We start from the raw sequence: 15,169 nt of genomic DNA on the forward strand, positions 1-15,169 counted from the left end.
TCATCTTAAAAGTTGTTTTGCTAGATAGAAAAGAGAAATCAAAATAGATAATGGTTCAGCACAAGAAAAATGGGTGAATAAATTACTGCAAGCTATGTATCAATCTGCTCTCTTGAGATTTCTCCTTGACAACCTAATCTTGGCTTTCATTATTTCACTATTTACCCTTACCTAATAACTTCCAAAATCTCAGGGACAAATTCTAATCCTTTGTCTTCAAATCTCAAATAAAAACATAGCTATTCTGGATTTAGGAATCAGAAAATTTGTGTTAGAATTTTATTTCTGCCACTTGTAAATTGCTCATCTATAGATAATTGATTCAAATTATTTGAGCTTTAGTTTATTTTTTAAATAGGCATAATGACAGTGTCTAAAGTTTTTAGAGTCTAACAAAATAACAAGAGAGAATACCTTGAGATATAAATCTTTATCAAATATAAAGGTTTTTATTTATTTTTATTTAATGTTATATTTCCTTGTTACCTACAATTTCACAAGTCTGAAAACATACTTAATAGCTTACCACCCAGAACTGGTTATTTTTCCTTGTGTTACATATACAAGTAGTTTTCCATTATTGTCTTACTTAGCTATGATAAAAACTTAGGGTTATCTTAGAATCTTTCCCCTCTTTAAATATCACCCAAGTCCTGCCTATTCCTTCTTTGTAACATTGGAGTGGTAAGACCCTTTCCATTTTTGCTGTATCTGTGTCTCTGTTCCTTCAGGAAACTAAATGCCTTTGACACCTGGATTGGAGCCCACCTCACACACCACTATTCAGCTCATCTGCCTACACAACTGCTCTTGCCATCTTACGTCTTTGTAGATTCTTTCAGTAGTTTCCCCATTTAAAGTAAAAGTCCTTGCTAGGTCTTATGACCAATCTCAATCTTGCCCTTCCTTAATCTTTCAGAAAAGGTTCCCAGTATGAATTCTCTGGGCCTCCCAAATATGTTCTTTCAGTCTTGAATAGCATGAATGTTAGTGACCGCAGTTTGGGTAATGATTGGATTAAGCTATGAGGCAATTGAAATGATTACATTAAGAGTAGGTGTTGTTGTTTAGCCACTAAGTCGTGTCTGACTCTATGTGACCCAATGGACTGCAGCACTTCAGGCTTCCCTGTCCTTCACTATCTGCCAAGTTTGCTCAAACTCATGTCCATTAAGTCAGTGATGGCATCCAACCATCTCATCCTCTGTCACCCCCTTCTCCTCCTGCCCTCAATCTTTTCCAGCATCAGGGTTTCCCAGTAAGTCAGCTCCTCACATCAGATGGCCAAAGTATTGGAAATTCAGCATCAGTCCTTCCAGTGATTTGGGGTTGATTTCCTTTAGGGTTGACTAGTTTGATCTCCTTGCTGTCCAAGGAACTCTCAAGCATCTTCTCCAATACCACAATTCAAAAGTGAGAATTGTAAAGAAGGCTGGAGACCAAAGAATTGATGCTTTTGAATTTAGGGGTAGCTGAGATGGCAGCTGATAGATAAAATACTGTGAGATCAGGGCTTCCTAAGGATACCTGTGCTTTTGCCTACTTTTACCACTTTGTTCATACATATAAATGATTTATATAATTTTCATTTCTTTCAAAAAGTAATTTCTAGCTAAAACAATAGACATGTCTAGAAATCATAGAAGCACGTCAATATGTAGGGTTAAACCTCATCCAAATCAAGTAATCATAGTTTTCAATACAAGAGTCTACACAAAACCAGCCCCTCAGAAACACTGTCTTTTAACATTATCATTTTGTTTCTGAGTAACAGTGGGAAGAATATAGCAGCATTGTTGCAGCACATTGAGTCTTAATTTTTACACTGAAGGAAAAGACTTGTAGCTGATGAATTAAATAGATGGATGTAAATTTTTTATCACAAAACAATTTTAATCCATCTAATGCAATATTCATTTTTTTTTGTCAAACACTTCACTGAACTCTATTGTTATGGGTGTGTGTATATTTTTTGTTAAAGTATATTGTCCTGCCATATCTTATAGGCGGGTCATTGGTAAAGCTAGTCTAGTCTGATATTTTCTATTCCTTCCCTAATTGGCCCCCAAATTGTGTAAAGTCTACTGCAGAGATGATTTAAGGATGATGGCTAGGTGTCTAAAATGTCTAGACACCAAAAGAATGTCTCTAAAGTATCAATGAGTTTCTCAGGAAGTAGCACTACCCACTTGCTTGTGAAAAAGGTCTTTAAGGTTTCTGTAGGCAGGATGATTATTACCTGATGGTCATTGTTACAGGATGATGATTTGAAAATTTTCAAATCAGAAATAATCAATAGCCCAAGAGAACCTAAAATTATCCTAAAATCTGCTCTATTGGTTAAGCCATAACCAGGATATAACATGTTTTGGTTAAAACTTGTGCTATATTTAAAGGTCTTTCTGATAGTAAGTTCTGTTCTGAAAAGCTGTCTACACACCTGGCTTTTATGGAGGTAGTAGATACAGTCTATCCCCCATAGTGGAGACTGCAAAAGATAGCTATTTCTCTCAGTTGCCTCAGAATCGTACAGGAAGACTCAGAGCACAAGGGTCTAAAAGGACATCAAAGTTAATGTAATGTACCAATTGTGTGATATAGATAGCTAAGTAGTTGTGCATGGCTAACTACTGAACAAATAGAAAGTTGATCAAGGAGGGTTGCAGTATGACCCATCAGTCATGGGAGAGGGGGTGTTAGGGCTCAGCCAACCTTGAAGTTACATTCAACACTTTTTATCTGATGCCAAAATGTAGTTGAACATTATTTATTATGACATATGAGATTAGCCAAAACATTATCTTCAGGCTCTTTGCCTTTATGAATGAAATTTAACTTGGTAAGAAAATACAAATCTCTTTCCCTCCCTTCCTCTCTTCTTTCCTTCCTTCCTAAGTATGTATAGAAGGGTATACTGGCCATAAGTTATTTGTAAAAATACGTAGTTCCTGGATCACAGATTATTTATGGGTATTCACACAGCTTGTACTTATTTAGCTTTAATCATTAGGCCCTTGGGAAGTGATACAACATTAGATGTCGGTATGAGACAGACATCCTTTTCTCCTCTGTTATTCTGTGCGTGTGTGGCTGTATTATTTATAAAAAGGATAGATTGTTTCTGTGTTTCAAGTCATCAGGTGCAGTGCTTGTAGGTATTTTATATAACATTTCAAAATGTGGGCCAATAGCCAAGCAAAGTATTCCCTGTTATGATATTACTGCTTAACAGAAACCCGCTAACAGTCTCTGAATCCCTGGGCAGCAGTAGGACCAAGTCAGCACACATGAGCTACGGGGAGTGCATTTAGATGGAGTTGTATTGGATTTCAGCCCCTTGTTTCCTACTGACTCTAAAGGGAAGCAGATCGACGGCGAAGACATTGCTTTTCAGTGGATCATTTAGAGTCCCCAGGGTGGGCTTCCCCTCAACTGCATGAGGATATAAATTAGTCACAGGAGTGCCCCGAACCACCATTGGCTGGACTAGTTTCTTATGCAGGAACCCTATACTAACTGTGAGGCATAGGCTCCTGATTAGGCAGACTGAAAGCTCTTGAGGAAAAAAGAGGATATGTCTTTCCCTAATTCTACTATTCCTTAATTATTGCAACGGTGTTCTGCATACAGTGAGGGCCTAGGAAATGTGCCTATAATGATAACTGTTAGCTTTTCAAAAGATAGTTACCAGGACTATGTGACTTGTGCCTTTCTATATTTCTTTTCTCCCCTAAGAGTATTTGCTAATAAATCTCTCACCCAGTAAAAAAGTCTGAATAGAAGTGTAGGAAACAGGGCTACCTGCTGGTGAAGAGATCTCAATGCACATTAGAAGCTTGGGAAGACATCACCTCATTTCTGTTTCATTGTTATAGTTGTTTACATATGGTTTATGACATGCAAAATTTTGTCTTAAGTCCATTGGGCAATGTTGGTAGCATTTCTCTTGCATACTGTACATTCCTATGAACATTTGTTATCTAGCCATTTTTACTTTATACTACAGCAAATTGTTAAAACAGAAGAATGGTTTAATAATAGCACTGCTTTGGGCTCTAAGACCGTCAAATATTCTGTAACATATATATGTTCAATGTTGAGGAGAAAAGAATTTGGGAAATCAGAAAAAAAAGATGACTAAAATTTTAGCAGAGGCCACCCAAGATGATTTGTTCATTGCAACACAGCAGGAGCTAGTTTGGCCACAGTCTATAGAGCTGCCAAGGGAGACACAGGAATAGGTAAAAGCGTGAGTGTGGGAATCAAAAGCTCTCTGTCCTAGTCTCATAGTCTCACTGAGCGGTGCAATTTGGAGAAATTGAAGAACTTCTCTATGCCTTCATGTTCTTCTAAAACACTTTGAAACTTTTGTAGTTACAATACAACCATTTTCTGAGTATATTTTTATCTTCATAAAGCACTAAAATGTAAACCAGTTAAGCCATTTTCTGTGCACATCTTGGAACAAAAAAGTTCGGTTAACAGAGAATTCACCTTAATCTCTTGTTATATTCATTTATGAGAAGACACATCTCAGAAACCTTAAAGTCGGAAGAAGGCAGAAAAATATAGCTGAGAAATAAATGGGTTATTTAGTTCATGGGAAAGGTGGCAAGCAAAGGCTAACACATTGTAAGTCTTCCAGAGTTTGCTGATTTGTGTGAATATTTAAGCTCTTTATTTGACTTTTTAAATGAAACTTTCAATTTCAAGCTGCCAGTCAGAAGCATTTGTATACCAGACAAGTTAAAAGAGTATTAAATGACCTTATCTTGGCAGATTATGGGCTGTGATACACCAAGGAGAAACCTGATTCTTACAGACATTGTTTCTGTTGCTATGATCACCTCATTCTGGAGATGATGTAACATGACATGCTGCTGCTGCTGCTAAGTCGCTTCAGTCGTGTCCGACTCTTCATGACCCCATAGACAGCAGCCCACCAGGCTCCCCCGTCCCTGGGATTCTCCAGGCAAGAACACTGGAGTGGGTTGCCATTTCCTTCTCCGATGCATGAAAGTGAAAAGTGAAAGTCAAGTCACTCAGTTGTGTCTGACTCTTCATGACCCCATGGACTGGAGCCCACCAGGCTCCTCTGTCCATGGGATTTTCCAGGCAAGAGTACTGGAGTGGGAACATGGCATGACTGATCCTAAAAAATAATATCTGGTTTATCACCCATATATTGTTGAGTTGTCTTGAAAGATATAGATGCTTTCCCCATTTGAGTTCCTTGTCTTTGAGAATTACAATAAGTAATCTTCTTATGTAAAAACATCTTAAAAGTTCAGCCGTTTTTAGCCATTTTAACCGTTGAGATATGCAGAAGAACATCTTAATTGATAACAAAGTCAAACGTAATTTAACTCTCCTTTATTTCACAAATAAAAATGATAATCTCTGGACTAAGAAAAAGTATAGACAAATTCTGATAAATTTTTCAGAGGTGTAAGTGTAAAATTATCAGGGCAACACTGATGACACATGTTTGGACTTCAGAAATAAATTTTCAAGACAGTATACTTTTTCTAAATGCATTGTAAATAATGGTTTGAGTTAGAAGAAGAATTTTTTTTTTCTGTTTTCAATGTGTTCATCTTTTAAGACTTTTTGCCAAAATTTTATTGGCCCTGAAAATATGGTTACATTTTGTCAGAAACTATCGAGATTAAAGTTTGCAGCTATTAAAAAAATACGATGTTAGCATTGTTCTTTGTTCACTGAACATCTGCAGCTCTCCGTGTGATAGACTGTCAAAAAATGTGTCTCAGAAAAGACAGGTTAGCTCTTAGAGACGATCACTGATGCAGTTCTCGGTGATATGCTGCACCCCGCCAGAGTGCCCCTGACTGTTCCTGTGCCCAGTGATGTGATGTCTGAACTATTTGTGTGCTCTGCCAGAAGATAGCATTAGCAGATGTAATGGGAACAGATCACTCATTTGCGGAAATATTTATGGCAGTGCTTTCAAAGGACCATTCAATCCACAGTTACAACTGATGAAGCATGTAGCAAGGACCATTTCTAAAACCATGTAGGCTAAAATGTCATCCTACAAGGCAGTTAAAATGTGTTAACTTAATATGTGTATGACCAGTGATTAGAAAACACTGGCTGTCATATTTGAGCAGATTCAATGCACATGCATTTTCAGTAAAAGAGAAGTAAGAAGTCATATTATGCTGAAAGGGCCAGGTTAAATTGCTTTAATAGAAGAAGACGGCTTCCCTATCACATATTTCATACTGCCCAGCAAGGAACCTCTTCAAATTCAAACGCACCTCTTTTTTTTTGTTTTTTTTTTTGACAGGAAAAGCTTTTTTTTTTTTTAACCATTATAGATGCTATTTTCCGAGCAGTACTTAAAATCACACTTCACAGCACTCAAATGCAACACAGTTTAATGTGAAACTGAACCACTCTTACTCTTTTAAGCTGCTGACAAATTTTCTGTCAGAAAACTATAGAAGATGAATTAATATAGCAGATGGACGTTAAGTGTGATGTTGGCCACAAACAAGAGCTTTCATCCCTCGTAGGCATGAGGCAAGCACCTCACTGTGCTCTAATTATTGAATGTTTTTTAGTCCAAAAGCTCCCTTGAAGTAGGTCATAAAATATTATGCCCAGCCAATAGAAGCTGGCAAACCTTTGCCAAAACTTTGCCAAAGGTATTGAGAAATTCCTGAAAGGACAAGGAGAGAACGCTAAATGTATTTAGCTAAAAGCTCAGGAATACCACAGGGATATAACTTTGAACATTTTTTTAATGCTACCATTTCTTTGGGCTACTTAGTGCAGTGATAATTTACTAAATAGGAGCAATTTACTAAAGAGACTCCAGAAATGTAAAAGAATTATTGCACCTCTGAAAAAAGTACACAGCATTTGCTCTGAAAAGATGAGACCCAGCATTTCCAATAAAGTTGATTTACTACTTAATGCACATCTGAAACAGCCTAGTGTTGGTTCAGAAAACAGTTTGTAGCAATTTGATTTACACTAATCAAATGAAATGGTGCATTTTCCTGACATATAAATAAAGAACACTTTTTTTAAAATTACTTAAGAAAATAGCTATTCAAGATATTTGGTCATCATGATAGAAGCTAGCAGGCATTTCACACTTACATTAAAATGATGAAGCTTAGTCTTCTCTAATGATACATCTTTGTAATCATCCATCTTGTAAGTTTACTTTAAGAAATTAAAAGTTCATCCTTCCAATTTTATTTAACTTTACATCAAAATATTTTAAATGTATAAGCAGCATGGAGGAGAGAATGAGAAAGTCCAGCCAAATACAAGTTCTAAAAGGAGAGAAAATATTATATAAGAAATGATATCATTGGGCTTCCCAGGTGAAGCCAATGGTAAAAAACCCACCTGCCAATGCAGGAGATGTAAGAGACATGGGTTCAACCCCTGGGTTGGGAAGATCTCCTGGAGGATGGTGTGACAACCCACTCCAGTGTTCTTGTCTGGAGAGTCCCATAGATTGAAGAGCCTGGCAGGCTACAGTGCATAAGGTTGCAAAGAGTCAAACACAACTGAAGCAACTTAGCATGCTGCACAATGGCATTAAATATTTTCTTAAAAGATGGACCGGATGTTTGTGTGAGGGCAGAAATTTTATCGTTTATATTCCACACACAAGTACTGAGTACTTGCTATATGCCAAGCACAGTGCTAGGTGCCTAAAAGGCAAAACTGCATACAACATGGTCCTTTAACAAATTCATATTTATTATTGGAGATAACTTGGCATTACAGAATCATCTCAGAGGGCATTCAAACCAGATCTGGCAGTTTAGAGAGATTTCCTAAAACTTGAATTGAGCTGGAAGAACAGTCATTTTTTACACTAATAGTAGTGTGTCTGTTTGGGGCCAAGGAGCAAAGAATCTAGAGGGTATTCCAGGCAGGAAATACTTCTGAGAAGAAAGCGTGGGTTTGTGAGCATGTCTCCAGGTAGGATAGGGCCTAGCGTGGTGGGAGAGTAGAGAGCAGCTGGGGCGAGGTGAGACAGAGCAAGGCAGGAGTGGGGTAAGCTAATGTCACAGCATAAGGACTTACAGTCTTTGCCAAGGAACCCAGGACAAATTCTGAGGGTCCTGAGGAACTAGAGAAGGCTCTCAAGCAAGGCAGCAGCATGATCATATTTGTCTTCTAGAAACAGAAGTGGACAAGAGTTGAGATGAGTTAAAAAAAAAAAAAAAGAGGCAGGGAAACACATTAGAAGGCTGTTATAGTAAAAATGAAGGTGTAAATGAAGTTATTCACAGTAGAAGAGAGAGACTTGACAGATATTAAAGTGGGATTCTATGTGAGAGATAAGTGAAAGGGAGGATTTAAATACAAAGTCCATTTTGAAGTGTGTGTATCTTCTAGAGATAACTACAGGTTAGCATTGACAGTAACCAAAAAATAAGAAAGAGGAAGGGCAAGTGTGAGGAGAAAAATGATAATCATATTGTGTTTAATGCAAATCTGGAGCTTATTGGAGAGATTTGGGCTGGAATATAGATTTTTAAGTCAAATAGAATAAAGAAAATAATTGAATCTGTATACATGCAAAATATCATGGGAAAATGCACAGAGAAGAAAAACACCTCAATGCAAGACTATTAGGAGAAAATGCATGCATAAATACTATTGAAGGAATGCAAATTTATACAGTAAACTTTAAAAAGATATCCAGAAAAGATCAGGAAAAGGAAAAATGCTTTAAAGAAGAAAAGAACAGAGAATTTCAGGAAAGTCCAAATCATTCAAGATAGTTAAGCCTTGCAGTGAAGTAAATTAACATGACTAGTGAATAAAGTTTATTAGAATAAAGAAGGAATTTGAAGAGAGGTTGGGGTGGGTGAGACCTGATGGCAATGGGCTAAAGAAGGAAAAGAAGAGACAATTATACCAATAAGTGTAAGCAAGCAAGAGGGGGAAAGAGCAGCAGTTAAAGAAGGAGGAAGAGAGACAAGAGAGGCTTGAATAAGTCTATATTTTGAAAATGAAAACATGACAGAGGTTGAAGACAAATCCAAAAGAGAAGATGGTAATGGCTTAGTATCTGAGTAGGCAGGTAATGGTGCTACCCAGGGAAGGAAGAGGCAGAAATACCACTGGGAGGAGCAAAGGGGGGAAAGATTTGGATGCAGACAAATTTAAAAGTTAGGAGGATCAAGACATTGTGTGGGAGTCGGGTGGGCCAATCACACAGTAGTGAATAGATTAGTATTAAAATAGGAAAAGGAGTATGTCAAGGCTGTATATTGTCACCCTGCTTATTTAACTTCTATACAGAGTACATCATGAGAAACGCTGGACTGGGAGAAGCACAAGCTGGAATCAAGATTGCCGGGAGAAATATCAGTAACCTCAGATATGCAGATGACACCACCCTTATGGCAGAAAGTGAAGAGGAACTAAAAAGCCTCTTGATGAAAGTGAAAGAGAAGAGCAAAAAAGTTGGCTTACAGCTCAACATTCAGAAAACGAAGATTATGGCATCTGGTCCCATCACCTCATGGGAAATAGATGGGGAAACAGTGGAAACAGTGTTGGACTTTATTTTGGGGGGCTCCAAAATCACTGCAGATGGTGACTGCAGCCATGAATTTAAAAGACACTTACTCCTTGGAAGGAAAGTTATGACCAACCTAGACAGCATATTCAAAAGCAGAGACATTACTTTGCCAACTAAGGTCCGTCTAGTCAAGGCTATGGTTTTTCCAGTGGTCATGTATGGATGTGAGAGTTGGACGGTGAAGAAAGCTGAGTGCTGAAGAATTGATGCTTTTGAACTGTGGCATTGGAGAAGACTATTGAGCATCCCTTGGACTGCAAGGAGATCCAACCAGTCCATTCTGAAGGAGATCAGTCCTGGGTGTTCTTTGGAAGGAATGATGATGCTAAAGCTGAAACTCCAATACTTTGGCCACCTCATGGGAAGAGTTGACTCATTGGAAAAGACTCTGATGCTGGGAGGGATTGGGCGCAGGAGGAGAAGGGGACGACAGAGGATGAGATGGGTGGATGGCATCACCGACTCGATGGAGAAGAGTTTGGGTGAACTCCGGGAGTTGTTGATGGACAGGGAGGCCTGGCATGCTGTGATTCGTGGGGTCGCAAAGAGTCGGACACGACTGAGTGACTGAACTGAACGGAACTGAATGATCTCTAACTCCAGCCGTATCTCAGCACAGTCTGAAAATCCATTTATGTGTCTCTAGTCAGGTCCACCCCTGAGTGGAATAACTCTGAGGATAATATTGCACAGTAACTCTTAGATTTCTTCCATTTTACCCTGATTTTACCTAGAGTGGTAACCTGTTTGATAACACATGCTGAAATGCATGTGTCCCCAGTCCTGTGTCACTTCCCCAATCTCCATTAGTGTTTCTTAGAATCACATTCCAAATGAACAGTTTTTATTCAAATCCTTTTTGCAGGATTGGTTTCTGGGGAAACTAAAACTAAAACAAATAAGATGCATAAAATAATGCCTGGCCTATAGTAAGCACTCAATAAATTTTTATATGTAAATCATAAGAGTTAATAAGGGGGATAAATTCCTGGTAGGTAGAATGCTCCTTAAGTACCATATTGTTGGGAATTAGGAAAGGCTATTTAGTTTCTAATACCTGGGCCATGCTAGAGTTTAGGAGAATCAATAGCTTATACCTAGGGTGAATCAAGAAAAGCAGATGTCACCAGAAAAAGCCAGGCAAAAAGATGCAGATAGTATTTATAGAATGGGTTGAGGGATGAAGGGTAGTTCCACATGAAACAAGGCTGTTTTAGGCTGCTGTGGGCATATTTGGGAGGTCAGTAAGGTAAAAGCAAAGAATGTGTATGTGAGTAGAGGAAGATATAGAGAGATAAGCATTTGGGATGGGTGATCAAGAATGACTGAAGTGTGAGGCAGAGTGGTATAAACTGACCACATGATACCATATAAAGTTGCTTCACTTTATCCCAGGCTAAGATTGAAAACCTAATGGAGCTAGCAGTTGACAGAAGGAGCTGGAGTTTCAAAGCTGAGCCCATTGGTCACAAACAGCATTGCTGAGTCCAAGCTCATACTACTTCCTTCATAATAGACCAATAAATTAAAAGACAGGGTGCTGGGGCAAGGAATAGTGACTTTATTTGGAAATCTAGCAGATGCAGAAGATGATGGACTAATGTCTCAAAGAATCATCTTACTGGAGTCAGAATTCACACTTTGTTTATACTAAAAGAGAGAAGGTGTGGGTGGTTCCTGGTGCTGGCCAGACCCCAGAGGGGATGTAATTATCCTTCTTGCAGCTGTCCACCTAAGTTTGGTCAAGATGTTCCTATAAACCTCCAACAAGATACATGTTATTCTCTATTCTGCAACTTTTTAAGCTCTGTATGTATGAAAACTGTTACATCTTTAAGGTCAAACCTGGAAGGCAGAGTCTTGAGAAAGGGCTATCATGTATATTTCAGTCAAAAGGCAGTATTATTTTACTATTTGAGACAAAGGTGCAAAGCCAGAAAGACTAAGAACAAGCAAGAGAGTACAAAAGGTAGTGCTAAAGGAATGTATCCAACGTGGAGCCAGGTTTGTTATTCTCTATTACAGTAGTAATATACACTGACAGTTGCATGTCTACAGATTTAACCAGGACAAGCAGTGATAACATAAAGTGAAAAACAAGTTCCTTAACCTGAGTCTTCTCTTAGTTCTATTGTACATGATAATCAGTCACAGGCTTATGTAACTTCCTATGCCTTGAGAGTAATAGCCTGTGCTGCTGCTGCTGCTGCTGCTGCTAAGTTGCTCAGTCATGTCCGACTCTGTGCGACCCCATAGATGGCAGCCCACCAGGCTCCAATGGCACCCCACTCCAGTACTCTTGCCTGAAAAATCCCATTGACGGAGGAGCCTGGTAGGCTGCAGTCTATGGGGTTGCAAAGAGTCAGACATGACTGAGCAACTTCACTGTCACTTTTCACTTTCATGCATTGGAGAAGGAAATGGCAACCCACTCCAGTGTTCTTGCCTGGAGAATCACAGGGATGTAATTACAAGCAAATATGTACCAAGTTCCTCATATTGCAAAACCAATAATTGAAAGTTGCTTAGTCTTGTCCACCTGTTTTTGACCCCATGGACTACACAGTCCATGGAATTCTCCAGGCCAGAATACTGAAGTGGGTAGTTTTCCCTTCTCCAGAGGATCTTCTCAACCTATGGATGGAACCCAAGTCTCCCGCATTGCAGTCAGATTCTTTACCAGCTGAGCCACAAGGGAAGCGCAAGAATACTAGAGTGGGTAGCCTATCCCTTCTCCAGGGGATCTTCCCAACCCAGGAATCGAACTGGGGTCTCCTGCATTGCAGGTGGATTCTTTACCAACTGAGACTTGAGGGAAGCCCACAATTACGTGCAATGATTCCTTAAATACTCCAGTAGAGAAATTTAAACACAGACATGGGGATAAAGAGGAGAGTTTTGTCCCTACCATTAGAATATAAATTCAAGCCTATGAAATAAGCTCTGTGTGCTACTTTGGTGAGCTTAAGTGAAATGATGATTCATCAAGCATTTATTTTGCAACGATCACAGGCTGGTAACTTCACTTGCATTGTTGCATTTATGAAATGTCTTCAGATAGAAAGCAGTGCAAGTGTAGCAGTTTTAGCTTCAGTTTTGCAGTCTGGATTGCTTTTGGTTGTGCAGCATTTCAGCAGTCAGGAAGAGAAGGTAAAGCTTCACTGCCTCCTCAAGGTACGGACAATTATAGGATATTGCTACCTCCCTCTATGACAATCTTCCATCCCACCCTGGAGTCCTCTCATCCCCTCTCATCACGTATTTGTGTGCCTCTGAGGTAACAAATTATAGAAATAGGAAAAACAGAGGAGAAAGACTAAGATTTTAATGAGAGGAAAAAATGTGAGATAAGAAAGGAAAAAGTAAAAATAAAAGTGGAGACCCCAAAGTGACAAAAATGTTATATAGAAAATAAGAAAAAGATGGTGTTTGAAAATGAGCTTTTTGCTTATATCAGCATACTTATTTCTATACCTAAAACACATATTCAACCTAGATGACAAAATAACATATAATCTAGTCACATGGGGGAAAAGAAGTTGCAGATATTTTCCCAAAGCCATTATGAACAATGTGACCAGCAGAGGCCTTACGTTTCTATTCCTATTCTGAGTAATCTTCCAAGTCAGAGAAGGTGGAAACAACGCTCAGTGTTTGTAAAATTGTGGTTGAAGAAAGCTAGCTTCTGATTTCAGAACCCAAATCACAAGCTCTTTTCACTTAATTGTGCAAAAATGGAGGGCTTTTATTAGGTAGGCGTTTGTATAGAAAAATTCAAGTAAGCATTGGAGGATTTTTAAACCCCTAATGAGGTAGTTACCTGCTGCATTATTTAAAACAGTTGAGACTCCAACTGCTGCCCTTTTGCGTACCAAGCTGTCACTGACTGAAGTAAAGGCCTTGGCATTCCTCCCTTAGGAGGTATCATCAGTGAAAATCCTTTACCAAGACTAGTCTCTGAGGTGCACCCTTCCCCTGCTAGACATCTAAGGGATGATCTTTTCACAAATCATATTAACTCACTACCACAATATCAGTCATGCTCATTGTAAAGTTGCTAAGTCTTACAAATTAATGAATGACAAGGTGATGGCCTAGGTCAGTGGTATATGCTTATGTTTCAGAACCATGCTCAATTCTGATGAAGAGTTTGATTTGCATGTTATACCTCTACCTATCTAAATAAAAAGACGATGAGAGTTGAGGCACTAAACATTAGAACTCCAGTTATATTACATTATTGCATAAAATGTAATGAAACTTTCCAATGTTTCATAATTACTAGAGTGTATTAGCAAAACTTTATTATGCAATTAAAACATTAGCTACAACTAACATAAATATTTCTATGTGTTCTTAATTAGAGTACTTTCATAATCACTGTTCACTTGTGTATAAGTAGTTTACATACAACTAGAAGCACTTTATATGAATTAAATTAATATAAAAATGGGAGTTCAAACTATTAAATCTGTGCTGTGCTTAGTCACTCAGTCGTGTCCGACTCTTTGCGACTTCATGGACTATAGCCCACCAGGCTCCTCTATCCATGGGAATTCTCCAGGCAAGTATACTGAGTGGGTTGCCATGCCCTCCTCCAGGGGATCCTCCCAACCCAGGGATAGAATCCAGGCCTCCCACACTGCAGGCACATTCTTCTCCATCTGAGCCACCACTATTAAATCTACTTTTTCATAATGGTAGGTATTTTATGGTTGAAATGGACATTCAAAGGGATAAAACCGACACTGAACCACAGTATAATCTTGTGGCTATAAGTGTGTTGACCCTGGGTTCAAGCCCTTGTTCTGCCACCTATTTAACCATGAAACCAAGAACAAATTGATATGCCTCTCTGTGCCTCAGTTTTCATGTCAGTAATATAGGAGTACCAATGACAGTGAGAACACTTGCTAGATTTGGTGTACAAATTAAATACTTTGATAGATCATGCCACTTAGAATAGCAACTGGCACATAATGAGTACTGCATAAATGATGGTGATTAATATCATGATTATTGCTTGATTGTCAGAGGAGCTGTGAACCTAAATTATAAAGACTGGGATCTTTAATAAGCTTTCTCAAAAGGTCCCAAAGAACCTCTGGGTAGGCAACGTAAGTAACCAAGAGGAAAAAAAAAAATGTTTTCTTCCCCTTAGAGGTGCAAAATAGAAGTCTGCTGAGTCAGTTATGTTAGGCCAGCACTAAAGGACTGACTTGCATTCAGATAGCATAGTGAAATAATCGTAGGAACAAAAGAAGCAGGAGGGGTCTGCTAAAAAGAGAAATCTTTTCATCCCTCTCCACCCTGAGGAAGTCTTCCACCCCTTCCTCACACTTCTTCTAGAAAGAGATCTAATCGATCAGAGTTGAGGGATCTACTGAGTCCATCATTATCAGCAGAGGATGACAAAATGGGACCATGGGCACTGGGTTCCTCTTGTAGCACAATGAAGGGGCTGGCCCAGAACCTATTTTCTTGAAGTAAAGCCATCACTTGCATTCTATTCTTCAGTCCCTTCTTCTTCTGTTTATTTTTTTATTTAATTTTATTTTTCTGAAGTATAGTTGATTTACAATC

The sequence above is a fragment of the Capra hircus genome, chromosome 2 (genome assembly GCF_001704415.2).
Source record: "Capra hircus breed San Clemente chromosome 2, ASM170441v1, whole genome shotgun sequence".
Lineage (NCBI taxonomy): Eukaryota > Metazoa > Chordata > Mammalia > Artiodactyla > Bovidae > Capra > Capra hircus.